We start from the raw sequence: 16319 nt of genomic DNA, 5'->3' as shown, positions 1-16319 counted from the left end.
AACAAAGGATGAGGAAAAGGCAGAGGTACTTAACACCTTCTTTGCCTCAATTTTAACTAGAAGGACAGAACGTCTTCAGACAGCTGGCCTGCAGAGATGGCAGAAGGAGCCAGGGAGCAGCATAGTTTTCCTCTGTTCCAGAATGGGGTAGTTGGTGATCTGCTTAGCCGCTTGGATCCCCACTAGTCCATAGGACCAGATGGGATCCATCCTAGGGTGCTGAGAGAGCTGTCAGAGGAGCTGGCCAAGCTGCTCTGCATCATTTTTCAGCAGTCCTGGCTCACTGGAGATGTCCCAGAGGACTGGAAACTGGCCAACGTGGTGCCCATCCACAAGAAGGGCCGGTTGGATGAGCCAGGGAATTATAGGCCTGTCAGCCTGACCTCAGTGCCAGGCAAGATCATGGAACAGGTCATCCTGAGTGCAATCACACAGCATTTACAGGATGGCCAAGGGATCAGGCCTAGCCAGCATGGATTTAGGAAGGGCAGGTCCTGCCTGACCAACCTGATCTCCTTCTATGATCAGGTGATCCACCTGGTGGATGTGGGGACGCCTGTGGATGTAGTCTACCTGGACTTCAGCAAGGCCTTTGTCTTGTGAGTCGTCCCACCACATTTCTGTGATGGCAACTGCATCATAACTTTCCTGATGCAGCAAGGCTTCCAGCTCCTCTTGTTTGTTGCCCATGCTTCGTGCATTAGTGTACATGCACTTCAGCCGTGCTGCTGGTTTCACCTCTGGCTCTAGCTTATCACCCCCAGACTCCTGCCTGGGAGGACTGGTTTCAGCCCCTTCCCCCTTCGAAACTAGTTTAAAGCCCTATCTATGAGACCTGCCAATTCCCTTCCTAGAATCTTTTTCCCTTTGAGGGATAGGCCATCCTCGTACACTCTGATCTTTCCCCTCCTCTGGGACAGATGTACTCCATCTGTTGCTCGCTGACCTGGTGCAGTAGAAAGTTTTTCAAGATCGAAAAACCCAAAATTCTTTTGACTGCACCAGCCTCTAAGCCACTTGTTGACTCCAGCTGCTGACCTGTTCCTTCTGATATTCCCTCCTGCAACTAAGGGTATAGAGAAAAATATTATTTGTGCACCTGACCTCTCAACGAGATTTCCCAGGGCCCTAAAGTAATTTTTGATAGCCCTGGGAGTTCTGGTTGCAACATCACAATTTCCTAACTGCATAACTACCAAGGGATAGTAGTCAGAGGACTGCACCAGACCAGGAAGCCTTTTGGTAACATCTCCAACCCTAGCTCCCGGGAGGGAACAAACCTCCCTGTGAGTAGGGTCTGGCCGACATATGGGGCCCTCTGTTCCCCTCAGGAGGGAATCGCCAATAACAATTAGCCTCCTCTTTTTTTTAAGGGAGCAAGTCCTGATGCCGGGGGAAGGCTGTTTAACCTTAGGCTGTTTAACCTTAGTCTGTTTTACCACAGGGAAAACCCCAGATGGTGTGTCCTCTGGCATCAGAATCACCTCACCCTCGACCTCCAATGCCCTGTACTTGTTTCCCAAGGGCAGTGGGGAAGGTGAGGGGAGGCAAGGAGGTTTAACCTTGTGTCTTTTGAAAGGAACCTGCATCCATTCCCCTCTGCTTTTTGGATAACCAGCCTCTGCTGGGGGGGCCTGCAGAGCCTGGTTACTCAGGTTCATCACCCTTCTACAATTGCTTACATCTTGTTGTGGGTTTGAGACGAAGGCCCAGCCTTCTCCCCCCCACAAAGAGAAAACGAAATAAATACCACAGCTAGCCACAGCCAGAGAAGCAAAAAGGGAAATGCAGTGCCCCATTACTGTCCTTTTCTTAAAGGCACAGCCTCAAATGGTCACACATCTCTAAGTCTAGCAACCTCGTCCTTCAGTCTGGCCACCAGGCTAAGCACACAGTCGATCTGCTCACATGTTATGCAGGAGTGTCGTGGGATGGAAGGGGTAAGGCCAAGAAGCCTCCTCCCTTCCCCCTTTGTAAAGTAAAAAGGAAAAAAAATTGAAGGGAAAGGGAAAAAAAACTCGCAAGCTGAATTAGCAAAGCAGTGGAGCTATATTTACAAAGCGATGTAGGGTTTGCAGGGAGATATTTACAAATTTACAATATCTACAATATATACAAAGATATACAACAGAGTAACACAGAAATGAGAGTAATCCCTCTCGGCAGAGAGGGGTCCCCCACCTCCGCTCTCCCCTCTCTCCCCCCCTTTCCCCAGAATGGGATAGAAAGAGAAAGAGAGGAAAAAAAAAAGTTAGAAGCAGTTTGTGTTAATTGGAAGGGAGTTAGTATACAGGCCTGTTATCTGGTTTTCAAGGCCGAGGCCTTGGCAGAAAGCCCAGCACAGAAAGCTGCTGCACGGAGAAGAGGCGGAAGCAAGACTGACTGAGAAGTGCTGGAAATGTCCAGTATAGTCCCAGCTCAGAAGTGCTTCCTTCCACTCGTCCAATGAAATTAGTTTAGACTATTCCTTCCGTTTACCAACTTCCGTCCACCATATTCCCTTTCTTAAGGGGGCAACGTCAACCGGCCACAATCCACCCCTTCTAAACAATTTCATTGGCTGTTCATACTGTCCATCCAATCCAAAATGATATTTACAGTTCGTGAGTAAAGTTCATAGTCCATTCTGGCTATGCTCAGATGTAGATGATTCAAAAGTCCAAGAAAATCAGAAAATGAGAAAAATGGAAAACAGTTCATTTCTTCACTGATGAAGCGAAGAAAAGGGAAACAGGGATTCTCAGGGTCTCTTAGTTGACTCAGGGCTCTCAGGGATCTCAGGGTTCGTGCACCGTAGATTCCTTGTTGATTCTTCCTCTGGACGCGATGTAGCTGTACAGCAGTTCAAAATTAACCTCTTTCAGCTAAAGTTAAATTTCTTTGTGGAATACACTGAATTTCACCATTCTCTTGCATTACCCAATAAGTGTGACCCGGACCTTCAGCTGAAACCACCCCTCGGACAGGTTTAGCCTCTCCTGAGGGTGAAAATACCCAAACAGTTTTACCTAACAGATTCTTTTCTCTAACAACAGGAACTCTATCACCTTCCACTTTCCGTAGCAAATCTGAATGTGCAGGTCCAGCTCGGTTCACTGAACCTCTACTATTTACCAGCCAGGTTGCTTGTGCTAAATGTTTTTCCCAGTTTTTCAAAGATCCATCTCCCATGGCTTTGAGAGTGGTCTTCAACAAACCGTTGTAGCGTTCAATCTTCCCTGAAGCTGGTGCATAGTAGGGAATGTGGAATATCCACTCAATACCGTGCTCTTTTGCCCAGTTCTTTACAAGGTTGTTCTTGAAATGAGTTCCGTTGTCTGACTCAATCCTCTCTGGAGTTCCGTGTCTCCACAGGACTTGTCTCTCCAGACCGAGAATGGTGTTGCGTGCAGTTGCATGTGGAACTGGATAAGTTTCCAACCATCCAGTGTTTGCTTCTACCATAGTAAGCACGTATTGCTTACCAGAACGAGAACGTGGTAGAGTGATGTAGTCAATCTGCCAAGCTTCACCATACTTGTACTTGGACCATCTGTCACCATACCACAAAGGCTTAAGTCGTTTTGCCTGCTTAATAGCAGCACAAATGTCACAGTCATGGATGACTTGTGTGATAGCATCCATGGAAATGTCTATGGATCTGTCACGAGCCCATTGGTATGTTGCATCTCGGCCTTGATGTCCTGACGAATCGTGAGCCCACCGAGCTAAGAATATCTCACCTCGGTGTTTCCAGTCGAGATCAAAATTAGAGTCCATGTCTACTTGAGAAACTCTTGCAGCTAGATCTGCCTGATGGTTGTGTTGCTGTTCCTCAGTAGCTTTGCTCTTAGGAATGTGAGCATCGATGTGTCTCACCTTCACTGGAATTCTCTCGATTCGATCAGCAATGTCCTGCCACAGGTTGGCTGCCCAAATGGGTTTTCCTTTTCTCTGCCAACCACTCTTCTTCCAATTCTTTAGCCAACCCCACAGAGCATTGGCTACCATCCATGAGTCGGTGTAGAGATAAAGCTTTGGCCATCTCTCACGTTCAGCCACGTCGAGAGCTAGCTGGACAGCTTTTACCTCTGCGAACTGACTGGATTCTCCTTCTCCGTCTTTCGCCTCTGCAACTCGGCCTGCTGGACTCCACACTGCAGACTTCCACCTTCGCTTGTTTCCAACAAGACGACAGGAACCGTCTGTGAACAAAGCATATTTCTTTTCATCATCAGAAAGGTCATTGTAAGGAGGAGCTTCCTCAGCACGAGTTACTTTCTCCTCTGGAGGTTTAGCACAGTTGATACCTTCAGGCCAACTTGAGATCACCTCCACTAGACCAGGTCTTTCAAGATTTCCCATTCGAGCTCTCTGTGTTATCAGAGCCATCCACTTAGACCAGGTTGAGTCTGTGGCATGATGTGGTGTGGATCCTTTGCCTTTGAACATCCAATTCAAAACTGGTAATCTGGGAGCTAAGAGAAGTTGTGATTCAGTTCCAATTACTTCAGAAGATGCTTTCACTCCTTCATAGGCAGCTAAAATTTCTTTCTCTGTTGGAGTATAGTTAGCCTCTGAACCTCTGTAACCTCGACTCCAGAAACCAAGAGGTCGTCCACGTGTCTCACCTGGAGCTTTTTGCCACAAGCACCAGGTTGGACCATTGTCACTTGCAGCCGTGTACAAAATGTTCTTAATGTCTGGACCATCTCGGACAGGTCCCAGACCCATTGCTTGAACTACCTCTTGCTTTATCTGGTCAAAGGCTGCTTGTTGTTCGGGTCCCCAGTGGAAATGGTTTCTCTTTCGAGTCACATCATACAGAGGTTTCACAATCTGACTGTATCCAGGAATGTGCAGTCTCCAAAATCCCACTATCCCCAAGAAACGTAGGGTCTCTTGCTTGTTTGTGGGACTTGCCATGGTAGAGACTCTATTTACCACATCCACTGGAATGTGTCGACGTCCATCCTGCCACCGCACTCCCAGAAACTGAATTTCTGTGGTAGGTCCTTTCGCCTTGTCTCGCTTGATGGCAAAACCTGCATTCAGAAGGATGTCAATGATTTTGTTACCTTTCTCGAAGACTTCCTCAGCAGTTTTACCCCAGACGATGATGTCATCGATGAACTGGATGTGTTCTGGAGCACCGCCTTTCTCCAGAGCATCATGGATCACTGCATGACAGATGCTTGAGCTGTGGATCCAGCCCATTGGCAGCCTGTTGAAAGTGTACTGGATTCCTCTCCAGGTGAAAGCAAACTGAGGCCTGCATTCCTCTGCTATGGGAATAGAGAAAAATGCATTAGCAATGTCTATGGTAGCATACCATTTGGCCTCTTTGGGTTCCAACTCATACTGTAGCTCCATCATGTCTGGCACTGCTGCACTCATAGGTGGTGTTACTTCATTCAGGGCTCGGTAGTCTACTGTCAGACGCCAGTCTCCATTCTGCTTCCGCACAGGCCACACTGGACTGTTGAAAGGTGAATGAGTTTTGCTGACGACTTTCTGACTTTCCAACTGACGAATCAGATTCTGAATGGGCAACAAAGAGTCACGGTTGGTTCTGTATTGTCTGTGATGCACAGTCTGAGAAGCAACCGGCAATTTAATGTCCTGTATCTTATGTTGTCCCACAACTGCAGATTCATCAGAAAGTTCAGGTCTGGCAGATAGCTTCAATTTTTGTCCATCAATTTCTATAGAAGCTACTCCAAAAGCCCATTTGTAACCTCTAGGGTCTTTGAAACGCCCTTCTCTCAGAAAATCAATTCCCAAAATACAAGGTGCATCAGGTCCGGTCACAACTGTATGCTTCCTCCATTGTTTACCAGTTAAACTTATATTAACCTCTACCTTACTTAACTCTTGAGATCCACCAGTGACTCCCAGAATAGTTATAGACTCTGATCCCTGATAATTTGATGGTATTATGGTGCACTGAGCTCCTGTGTCAACCAAGGCCCTGTACTTCTGAAATTGTGAAGTGCCAGGCCACTGGATGTACACATCCCAATAGATTCTATTATCTCTGTTATCCCTCTCCTCCCCCTGGCGGGAGGCAGGGCACCCCTAGTTATGGGGAACATGCGCACATGTGCATTGCACATATTGTGCAGGGTTATAACTTTGCGTGTTATAACTGGAGCCACTGTTGGAGCCATAAGAGTCGTTCTGGGGAACTGTGGAAGTAACAGCTACCCTTCTGGTATTGCTACCTCGGGTTCTGCCACTTTGTAATTCCCTCAGTCTCCTGAAAAGATTAGAAGTTGGTTGGCCATCCCAGCGGTTCATGTTCTCACCAAACTGATCACGCAGAGTTATCCAAATAGTTCTACGTGATTGCCTTGGTGGTCTGTTTTGGACTGACCTGTTTTGGAATGTCCTGTTTTGGAATGACCTCCTTGGAGGACGTGTATTCCTCACAGATGAGACTTGTACCCACCTGGAGGAAGAATTGAAATTATCCCTTTGTGCCAATTGGTATATGGAATCTTTTAACTCTCTTATGCAATTCTGAATATCACCAGACATCGTTTTAATGGCTGAAACCAAAGAACCACGTGTCATGCTATCCTCCAATTGTCTCATTTGATCACTGAATTGGCCAACCGTGGGAGAAGCTCCACCATAACTTCTTGACACAATTCTGCTTGCCAGAATGTTTGCATAATTGGAAGGAGCAAGTTTGATGATCTTTTTAGCAAGACCAATACCCACAGGAATGTCATCAGGATTCAGAGTCTCATGTTCACCATAGAGTAGCTCTCTAACAGCGAATTCTCTCAAGCGCTTAATTCCCTCATCTATGGTAGTCCAGGGTTTAGGATTCCATGGAAGATCATCTCGGGAAGGGTATCTCAGGGCAACCGCTATTAAAAGGCGTATCCACAGATTAACCTTACCGAGAGCTTCGCCTAGATGTCTATCTATTCCATTGTCCCTTGAGAGAGTTCCTAACTGAGCTGCTGACTTGTCTCCAACTGTTAGAGCTGAAGCACCTGTATCATAACACCTACTAAGCCAAGCTAGAACTGGCTCCTTATCTGCCCTGGTGAAATCTTTACGGACATTTCGCAATTCTTCCCGTGGTGACGAACAGTCCGTAATATCATCTTCATCTTCATCTCCCTGAATTCTTTGCCCGTAAAATCCTGCTGTCATTCTCCTAAGGATCTCTTTAAGCTGAGAACCACCTTTGCCAGCTGCTTTCCTAGCTTCATCTCTATCTTGCTTTGATCTCACTAGGTTAGCTAGATCTTTAAAACAAACCTTCTCTTCCTCCTGAGCAGGATCTTTTAGAGTAGAGGGCCCCTCACCAGGATCAGTCTCCACCTCTTCTTCTCCATCTTGGGCCTTTGCAGCTCTAGTCTTTAAAGGAGCCACCTTAACTGGAGCTGTGTTTGAATTTACAGCCACCTTAATGGAAGCTGACAGGTCCTGAGATAAATCAGCTGCTGGGACAGTGACTTCCGGTCCCACCGAGGGAGTGGGTGGAAGTGACGTTGCTCCATTAATGGCCGACGGAGAAGAAGAAGAAGAAGGAGTAGGAGAAGGAGTAGGTGCCATGTTGATACCAGCCGATGCCCTTGGCTGCTTGCTTGGATCAGCAAAGTCATTTAGAGCTGCCTTACCAATTAACTTTTTAGCCTTCTTTTTAACTGACACGGGTTCTGCACAGTCCTCGTCACTAGATGACTCTGGGACTGATCGAGAGCCACGGCGTTTTCTTTTTGATCTAGTTTTAATAACAAAACACGCCCTGGACACCTTTCTCTCTCGCCACAAGGAATACAGAGAAAACACATTAGTTATCACCAGCAGCAGAATTATACACATCACATAAATCATCTTTGGATCCCAGGCATCACCTAAAGTTACTGTCTCCTCAGGCGGAATCTTAAAACTCTTTATCTCAATTGGGAGAGTGGTGGAGGTAACATTCCTGTATCTCACTGGCCATAATAAATTAATACATTTTCCATACCATAATTTAACTTTATACATAACCCACATATAAATTGTCCGCACCAAATATTTGCCCAGGTAATCCAAAATCAAACCCAAACAATATCTGTAAACCAGAGCCCCAAAAATTGAAAAGAACAATCGCTCCACAAACCACAATACCTTCATGTTTGCTAATTCAGCTAGAAAACACTAAATCAATCAAATAATAAATTGAACTAATTATCTGCCGCACGTTGGGTACGCCAATAAAAAAAATGTCGTGGGATGGAAGGGGTAAGGCCAAGAAGCCTCCTCCCTTCCCCCTTTGTAAAGTAAAAAGGAAAAAAAATTGAAGGGAAAGGGAAAAAAAACTCGCAAGCTGAATTAGCAAAGCAGTGGAGCTATATTTACAAAGCGATGTAGGGTTTGCAGGGAGATATTTACAAATTTACAATATCTACAATATATACAAAGATATACAACAGAGTAACACAGAAATGAGAGTAATCCCTCTCGGCAGAGAGGGGTCCCTCACCTCCGCTCTCCCCTCTCTCCCCCCCTTTCCCCAGAATGGGATAGAAAGAGAAAGAGAGGAAAAAAAAAGTTAGAAGCAGTTTGTGTTAATTGGAAGGGAGTTAGTATACAGGCCTGTTATCTGGTTTTCAAGGCCGAGGCCTTGGCAGAAAGCCCAGCACAGAAAGCTGCTGCACGGAGAAGAGGCGGAAGCAAGACTGACTGAGAAGTGCTGGAAATGTCCAGTATAGTCCCAGCTCAGAAGTGCTTCCTCCCACTCGTCCAATGAAATTAGTTTAGACTATTCCTTCCGTTTACCAACTTCCGTCCACCATATTCCCTTTCTTAAGGGGGCAACGTCAACCGGCCACAAGGAGGTGTCTCCACTATCCTGCCTCTCAAGTGCCAGGCTCCAGCACTGTCTGCAGCCAGATGCCTGGACACCTACCTCTTGCTTATGACACCTACCTACCTGCTTATATTCCCCCTCAGTCTGGGTCGAGACTGACTTTTTAAAGGAGTTATTGCGGCAAGTTACCACCATGGCTAGCCCTGCTGATGGGACCTACTGGAGAAAGTTTTAGAAAAAGTGTGGCAGCGCGTGCATCCGAGCGAGAAGCCACGGGCTGAAACGGAACCGCCCGCGAGCTGCCGCTGGCTTTTTAAAGTGCCGCGGCACGCAGGGAGCCCAAACAATCCCGATCACGTGGAGAAATGGCAAGAGCAAATCCTAGCCAAGTGCCGAGATTCCGCGTGGGTCCCGCAGGTTGACAAGGGAGTAGTCAGTGCTTTTCCAAGGCTCCTGGTCTCGGTGTGTTCCCAATGGAGCTTACTGCTGAAACGGATACATTTAGCCTGATACATTTAGCAGTCAGTTACTGAGCCTGGTAATGAGCACAGCAGATACCTATTCACTATGGTTTTGTTTGTGGGACTGAAAAAAGACATTACTTCCATTCTTTGAAAACAGTGCCTGTGATGCCTTGCTCCTCCTTACAGAACTGGCCCTGAGGTAAGGATTTATTCTGGGACCAGCATCTACTGAAGCCATGAGCTCATCTTCCTCATAGGAAGATTTCAAGGGCATTGAAACAGAATCACCCCTAATCCTTAAATTCCTCCTCTAAGTCTCACAGAGAAACAGCTAGAGATAATTCCCTTTTGTCTTCTTGTGACACCTGCACGCCCCCTCTCCTGGGACACAAGGAAGCAGATCAGACCCTATCTCCCCAGAACAGGAGCCAAGGCAGCACTACCAGGACAAGCACTCGAAAGGAGGTGGTGCTGGAAGTGGCCACTGACTTGCCCTACGTGGAACAGATGTGCAGGCAGCACATCATGAGAAACATGCCAGATGCCTGAAGAGCCGCTTTGAAATCCAGTGCAGCGCAGGAGGCCGAGCAGCAGGCTCCCAGCACAGCCCTCACCCTTTGTCTGCATGCTCCACACGGGCTCCCAGCAGTCATTAGCCCAGAGGAACTTTCTAATTGATTTAGAGCCACACACAGCTGACATTTCCCTTGGGACGTGTTTTATCTGGTTTTCTATATTGCCTAAAAGTAACTTTCAAGAGGCAAAAGCCCGTTTGAAGCCAGAAAAGCGCTTGCCAAGGACAAAAGCGCCTGCTCGAGTGAAGCGGAGAGAGGTGCTGGGGAAGGTAAAACCTGTGTCACCTGGCCGTGCCTGAGCTCTGAAACGGGAGGAATGAGGAGCAGATAAGCAAGGTTGCATCCAGACGCCTTTGTGAAGCTCCAGAGCCTGTATAAAGAGCTTTCCCTTTCACCAGTGCCCACAGCTTTTATAAAATGATTAGATGAGTTGAATGTTCCTGCTCATCAGCAGGAAATATTACTGTACAGGCTGAGGACAGGGTGGGCAGTTATCAGATGAGTGTGTGCTGATTATCTTGTTGCCTTCATCTTGAACAGCCTGAGACCTAACTGTGTCAGGGCAAACCAGCAGCAGTAATATGTCCTTCCCTTTGTGTCAGCCTCAGGGAGGACACGGTTGTGACCTGGGTAAAGATATTACCCAATTATGGCACCAAAGAGCTTTTCTGTGAGCTAAGGGCAAGCATCAGATGCTCAGGAGAGGCTGGATGAACAGCCACGAGGAAAGACACTGGTGAGGGAAGAAAAGTGAGCTGGAAATTTTAGCCACACTGCTACTGCAGATCTGCAGCAGCAGAGGAGCCAGAGCCTCTTGGCTTGTTTGTACAGAAAACAGGTCACAAAGTATGCCCAGTTCAGGGAATTCTAACCATCTAGCAGATCCAAAATCAGAGAAGCTCTGTCTGCAAGGGTAAGGGGACCACACAGCCCCACATCCTGCTGGCTGACAGGCAGGGCAGTGTCACCAAAGGGGAGGGGATGGCTGGGAGCCATCTGTCAGCCCAGGAGGGGAGGCAGGGAGCCTGCCGCTTCAGGGGAAGAGGAGATTTTCTTCCATTTCTTTTTTATCCTGCAGGACTCAACAAATTAAGCCCCCAAGAGCTGCCAATCAACAGTTGATATTGGCTCAAATCCCAAGAGGCCTGGAGCTGCTTCAGTGCTGATTCCTGCACAGCCTGCTCCCTTGCAAACTCAGCTCCCTCCTTGGTTGAGATGGTTCTATGGAGCCCTGTGCTTCTCTGAGCCCATCCTCTAGGTAGCTAATGGCAGGTACAGGAGGTTTACAGGACAGCTGAACCAGTGCTGGAGAACATGAGGCCCCTGACATCACAAGTAATTGCATGCCTCTCATCTTAGATACTGGGTAATAGAGACCTGAAGAGGGAAAACCACAGCTGAGGGAAGGATGAGCATAGGGCATGGGGTACAAAAGGGTAAGAGAACCAAACCACAAGGAAATTTGGGTCTTGAAGGAGCAGAATAGGCTAGATATGCAAGGTGGTGGTGAAAAGTGAGGGGCTGATGGGGAGGTGGTGAATGGATATTAAGTTACAATAACCACACTGAGATCTCTGTGGAAGAAAAATAAAACCAGAGATATTTAAGGGAAGGAGGAGAGAAGGCGAAGAGCGGCATGTGAGGAAAGAGTGGAAGGAACATAACTGCTGATATGGGGGCCAAAGTCAGGAGACTGCTATCAGATGAAGGAGCTATTCCAAGTATTCACCTCCATACAGGTGCTCCAGCTCTAATAGTTGGAGACAAGTTAGCAGCTCAGCTAGGAAATCTCTCGCGAAGGATAATGGAATAGATAGACATCTAGCCAAGACTCTCGGTAAGGTTAATCTGTGGATACGCCTTTTAATGGCAATTGCCCTGAGATACCCTTCCCGAGATGATCTTCCATGGAATCCTAAACCCTGGACTGCCATAGATGAGGGAATTAAGTGCCTGAGAGAATTTGCTGTTAGAGAGCTACTCTATGGTGAACATGAAACTCTGAATCCTGATGACATTCCTGTAGGAAATGGTCTTGCTAAAAAGCTCATCAAGCTTGCTCCTTCTAATTATGCAAACATTCTGGTAAGCAGGATTGTGGCAAGAAATTATGGTGGAACTCCGACGGTTGGCCAATTCAGTGATCAAATGAGACAATTGGAGGATAGCATGGCACATGTTACTTTGGTTTCAGCCATTGAAACTCTGTCTGGAAAAATTGACAATTGCATGAAAGAGCTGAAGGATGAATTTAAAAACAACATATCCCAATTGGCACAGAAGGATAGTTTCAATTCTTCCTCCAGGTGGATACAAGTTTCATCTGTGACGAACACACGTCCTCCAAGGAGGTCATTCCAAAACAGATCAAATCAAAACAGACCACCAAGGCAGCCACGTAGGATTATTTGGATAACTCTGCGTGATCAGTTTGGTGAGAACCGGAACAGGTGGGATGGCCAACCAACTTCTAATCTTTTCAGGAGACTGAGGGAACTGCAAAGTGTCAGAACCCGAGGTAGCAATACCAGAAGGATAGCTGTTACTTCTACACTTCCCCAGAACAACTATAATAGCTCCAACAGTGCCTCCAGTTCTAACACTGCACACTGTGCTCAATGCACATGTGGGCATGTTCCCCATAACTAGGGGTGCCCTGTCTCCCGCCAGGGGGAGGAGAGGGATAATAGAGGTAACAGAATATATTGGGATGTGTACATCCAGTGGCCTGGCATTCCAAAATTTCGGAAGTACAGGGCCTTGGTTGACACAGGAGCTCAGTGCACCATAATACCATCAAATTATCAGGGATTAGAGTGTATAACTATTCTGGGAGTCACTGGTGAATCTCAAGAGTTAAGTAAGATGGAGGTTAATATAAGTTTAACTGGTAAACAATGGAGGAAGCATACAGTTGCGACCGGACCTGATGCACCTTGTATTTTGGGAATTGATTTTCTGAGAGAAGGGTGTTTCAAAGACCCAAGAGGTTACAAATGGGCTTTTGGAGTAGCTTCTGTAGAAATTGATGGACAAAAATTGAAGCTGTCTGCTAGACCTGAGCTTTCTGATGAATCTGCAGTTGTGGGACAACACAAGATACAGGACATTAAATTGCTGGTTGCTTCTCAGACTGTGCATCACAGACAATACAGAACCAACCGTGACTCTTTGTTGCCCATTCAGAATCTGATTCGTCAGTTGGAGAGTCAGAAAGTCATCAGCAAAACTCATTCACCTTTCAACAGTCCAGTGTAGCCGGTACGAAAGCAGAATGGAGACTGGGGTCTGACGGTAGACTACCGAGCCCTGAATGAAGTGACACCACCTATGAGTGCAGCAGTACCAGACATGATGGAACTCCAGTATGAGCTGGAATCCAAAGAGGCCAAATGGTATGCTACCATAGACATTGCTAATGCATTTTTCTCTATTCCCATAGCAGAGGAATGCAGGCCTCAGTTTGCTTTCACCTGGAGAGGAATCCAGTACACTTTCAACAGATTGCCAGTGGGCTGGATCCACACCTCAAGCATCTGTCATGCAGCAATCCATGATGCTCTGAAGAAAGGTGGTGCTCCAGAACACATCCAGTTCATCGATGAGATCATCATCTGGGGTAAAACTGCTGAGGAAGTCTTCAAGAAAGGTAACAAAATCATTGACATTCTTCTGAATGCAGGTTTTGCCATCAAGCGAGACAAGGTGAAAGGACCTACCACAGAGATTCAGTTTCTGGGAGTGTGGTGGCAGGATGGACACCGACATATTCCAGTGGATGTGGTAAATAGAGTCTCTACCATGGGAAATCCCTCAAACAAGCAAGAGACCTTACGTTTCTTGGGGATAGTGGGATTTTGGAGACTGCACATTCCTGGATACAGTCAGATTGTGAAACCTCTGTATGATGTGACTCGAAAGAGAAACCATTTCCACTGGGGACCTGAACAACAAGCAGCCTTTGACCAGATAAAGCAAGAGGTAGTTCAAGCAGTGGGTCTGGGATCTTTCCGAGATGGTCCAGACATTAAGAACATTTTGTACATGGCTGCAAGTGACAATGGTCCAACCTGGTGCCTGTGGCAAAAAGCTCCAGGTGAGACACGTGGACGACCTCTAGGTTTCTGGAGTCGAGGTTACAGAGGTTCAGAGGCTAATTATACTCCAACAGAAAAAGAGATTCTAGCTGCCTATGAAGGAGTAAAAGCATCTTCTGAAGTGATTGGAACTGAATCACAACTTCTCTTACCTCCCAGATTACAAGTTTTGAATTGGATGTTCAAAGGCAAAGGTTCCACACCACATCATGCCACAGATTCAACCTGGTCTAAGTGGATGGCTCTGATAACACAGAGAGCTTGAATGGGAAATCTTGAAAGGCCTGGTCTAGCGGAGGTGATCTCAAGTTGGCCTGAAGGTACCAACTGTGCTAAACCTCCAGAGGAGAGTGGTGACAGATGGTCCAAGTACAAGTATGGTGAAGCTTGGCAGATTGACTACATCACTCTACCACGTTCTCGTTCTGGTAAGCAATACGTGCTTACTATGGTAGAGGCAAACACTGGATGGTTGGAAACTTATCCAGTTCCACATGCAACTGCACGCAACACCATTCTTGGTCTGGAGAGATAAATCCTGTGGAGACATGGAACTCCAGAGAGGATTGAGTCAGACAACGGAACTCATTTCAAGAACAACCTTGTAAAGAACTGGGCAAAAGAAGCACGGCATTGAGTGGATATTCATAGTTTCATAGTTTCATTCAGGGTTGGAAGGGACCACAAGGATCATCTAGTTCCACCCCCCTGCCATGGGCAGGGACACCCCACCCTCGACCAGGCTGGACAGAGCCTCATCCAGCCTGGTCTTAAACACCCCCAGGGACGGGGCCTCGACCACCTCCCTGGACAACACATTCCAGGGTTTCACCACTCTCATGGTGAAGAACCTCCTCCTCACATCTAGCCTGAATCTCCCCACCTCCAGCTTCATTCCATTCCCCCTAGTCCTATCACTACCTGAGATCCTGAGGAGTCCTTCCCCAGCCTTCCTGTGGCCCCCTTCAGATACTGGAAGGCGACAATTAGGTCACCTCGGAACCTTCTCTTCTGCAGACTGAACAGCCCCAACTCCTTCAGTCTGTCCTCATAGGAGAGGTACTCCAGCCCTCTGATCATCCTCGTGGCCCTTCTCTGGACACGTTCCAGCACCTCCCTATCCCTCTTGTAATAGGGGCTCCAGAACTGGACACAGTACTCCAGGTCGGGTCTCACCAGGGCTGAGTAGAGGGGGAGGATCACCTCCCTCGACCTGCTAGCCACACTTCTCCTGATGCAGCCCAGGATCTGATTGGCTTTGCGGGCTGCAAGTGTACACTGAGAGCTCATGTTGAGCTTTTTGTCCACCAGCACCCCCAAGTCTCTCTCCTCAGGGCTGCTTTCCAGCCAGTCACTGCCCAGCCTGTATTTGTGCCTGGGATTGCCTCGACCCAGATGCAGGACCCTGCACTTGCTCTTATTGAACTTCATGAGGTTGGCTTGTGCCCACCTCTCCAGCCTGTCAAGGTCCCTCTGGATGGCCTCCCTTCCCTCCAGCGTGTCTGCTGCACCACACAGCTTGGTGTCATCAGCAAACTTGCTGCGGGTGCACTCAATGCCACTGTCCATGTCCCCCACAAAGATGTTGAATAAGACAGGTCCCAGGACTGATCCCTGAGGGACTCTGCTTGTCACTGGCCTCCACTGGGACATGGACCCATTGACAGCCACTCTTTGGGTGCGGCCATCAAGCCAGTTCCTTATCCATCTAGTGGTCCACCCATCAAACCCATGTGTCACCAGTTTGGAGACCAGGATGTGGTGCGGGACAGTGTCAAAGGCTTTGCTCAGGTCCAGGTAAACGACATCAGTTGCTCGCCCCTCATCTATTAATTTTGTCACCTGCTCATAGAAGGCCACCAGGTTGGTCAGGCAGGATTTGCCCTTGACAAAGCCATACTGACTGTTCCAAATCACCTCTTCACTATTCTTTTGAGCGAGTAGTGACTCCAGGAGGATCTGCTCCATGATCTTTCCAGGCACAGAGGTGAGACTGACTGGCCTGTAGTTCCCTGGTTCCTCCTTCTTGCCCTTTTTGAAGATGGGGGCAATGTTTCCCCTTTTCCAGTCTGTGGGGACTTCCCCAGATTGCCATGACTTTTGAAATATAATAGAGAGGGGTTTAGCAACCTCATCTGCCAGTTCTCTCAGTACCCGTGGGTGTATCCCGTCGGGTCCCATGGACTTGAACACTTTCAGGTTCTTCAGGTGATCACGAACCTGATCTGCACTTACAATGGGCAGTTCTTCCTCCCTGTCCCTGGCTTTGACTTCCATAACATCAGGAGTGTGGCTAGAGGCCCTTGCAGTGAAGACTGAGGTAAAGAAGTTATTAAGTACCTCAGCCTTTTCCTCATCACTTGTGACCATGTCACCAGTTTCCTTT

At 47.5% G+C, this 16319-nt stretch overlaps 1 protein-coding gene across 1 annotated transcript in view; it reads right to left on the bottom strand.

Annotated features, from left to right (window-relative positions):
* The window catches only part of CFAP61 (cilia and flagella associated protein 61), a gene marked incomplete at its 5' end in the record, with an annotated part of 345444 nt that overhangs the window by 50458 nt on the left and 278667 nt on the right, over nucleotides 1–16319 (bottom strand).

This window comes from Melanerpes formicivorus, unplaced genomic scaffold (assembly GCF_026170545.1).
Source record: "Melanerpes formicivorus ecotype bairdi unplaced genomic scaffold, bMelFor1.0.p_v2 SCAF_9, whole genome shotgun sequence".
Lineage (NCBI taxonomy): Eukaryota > Metazoa > Chordata > Aves > Piciformes > Picidae > Melanerpes > Melanerpes formicivorus.
Note: the sequence above shows the minus strand (reverse complement) of the source record. Positions and strands in the feature narration are given on the sequence as shown.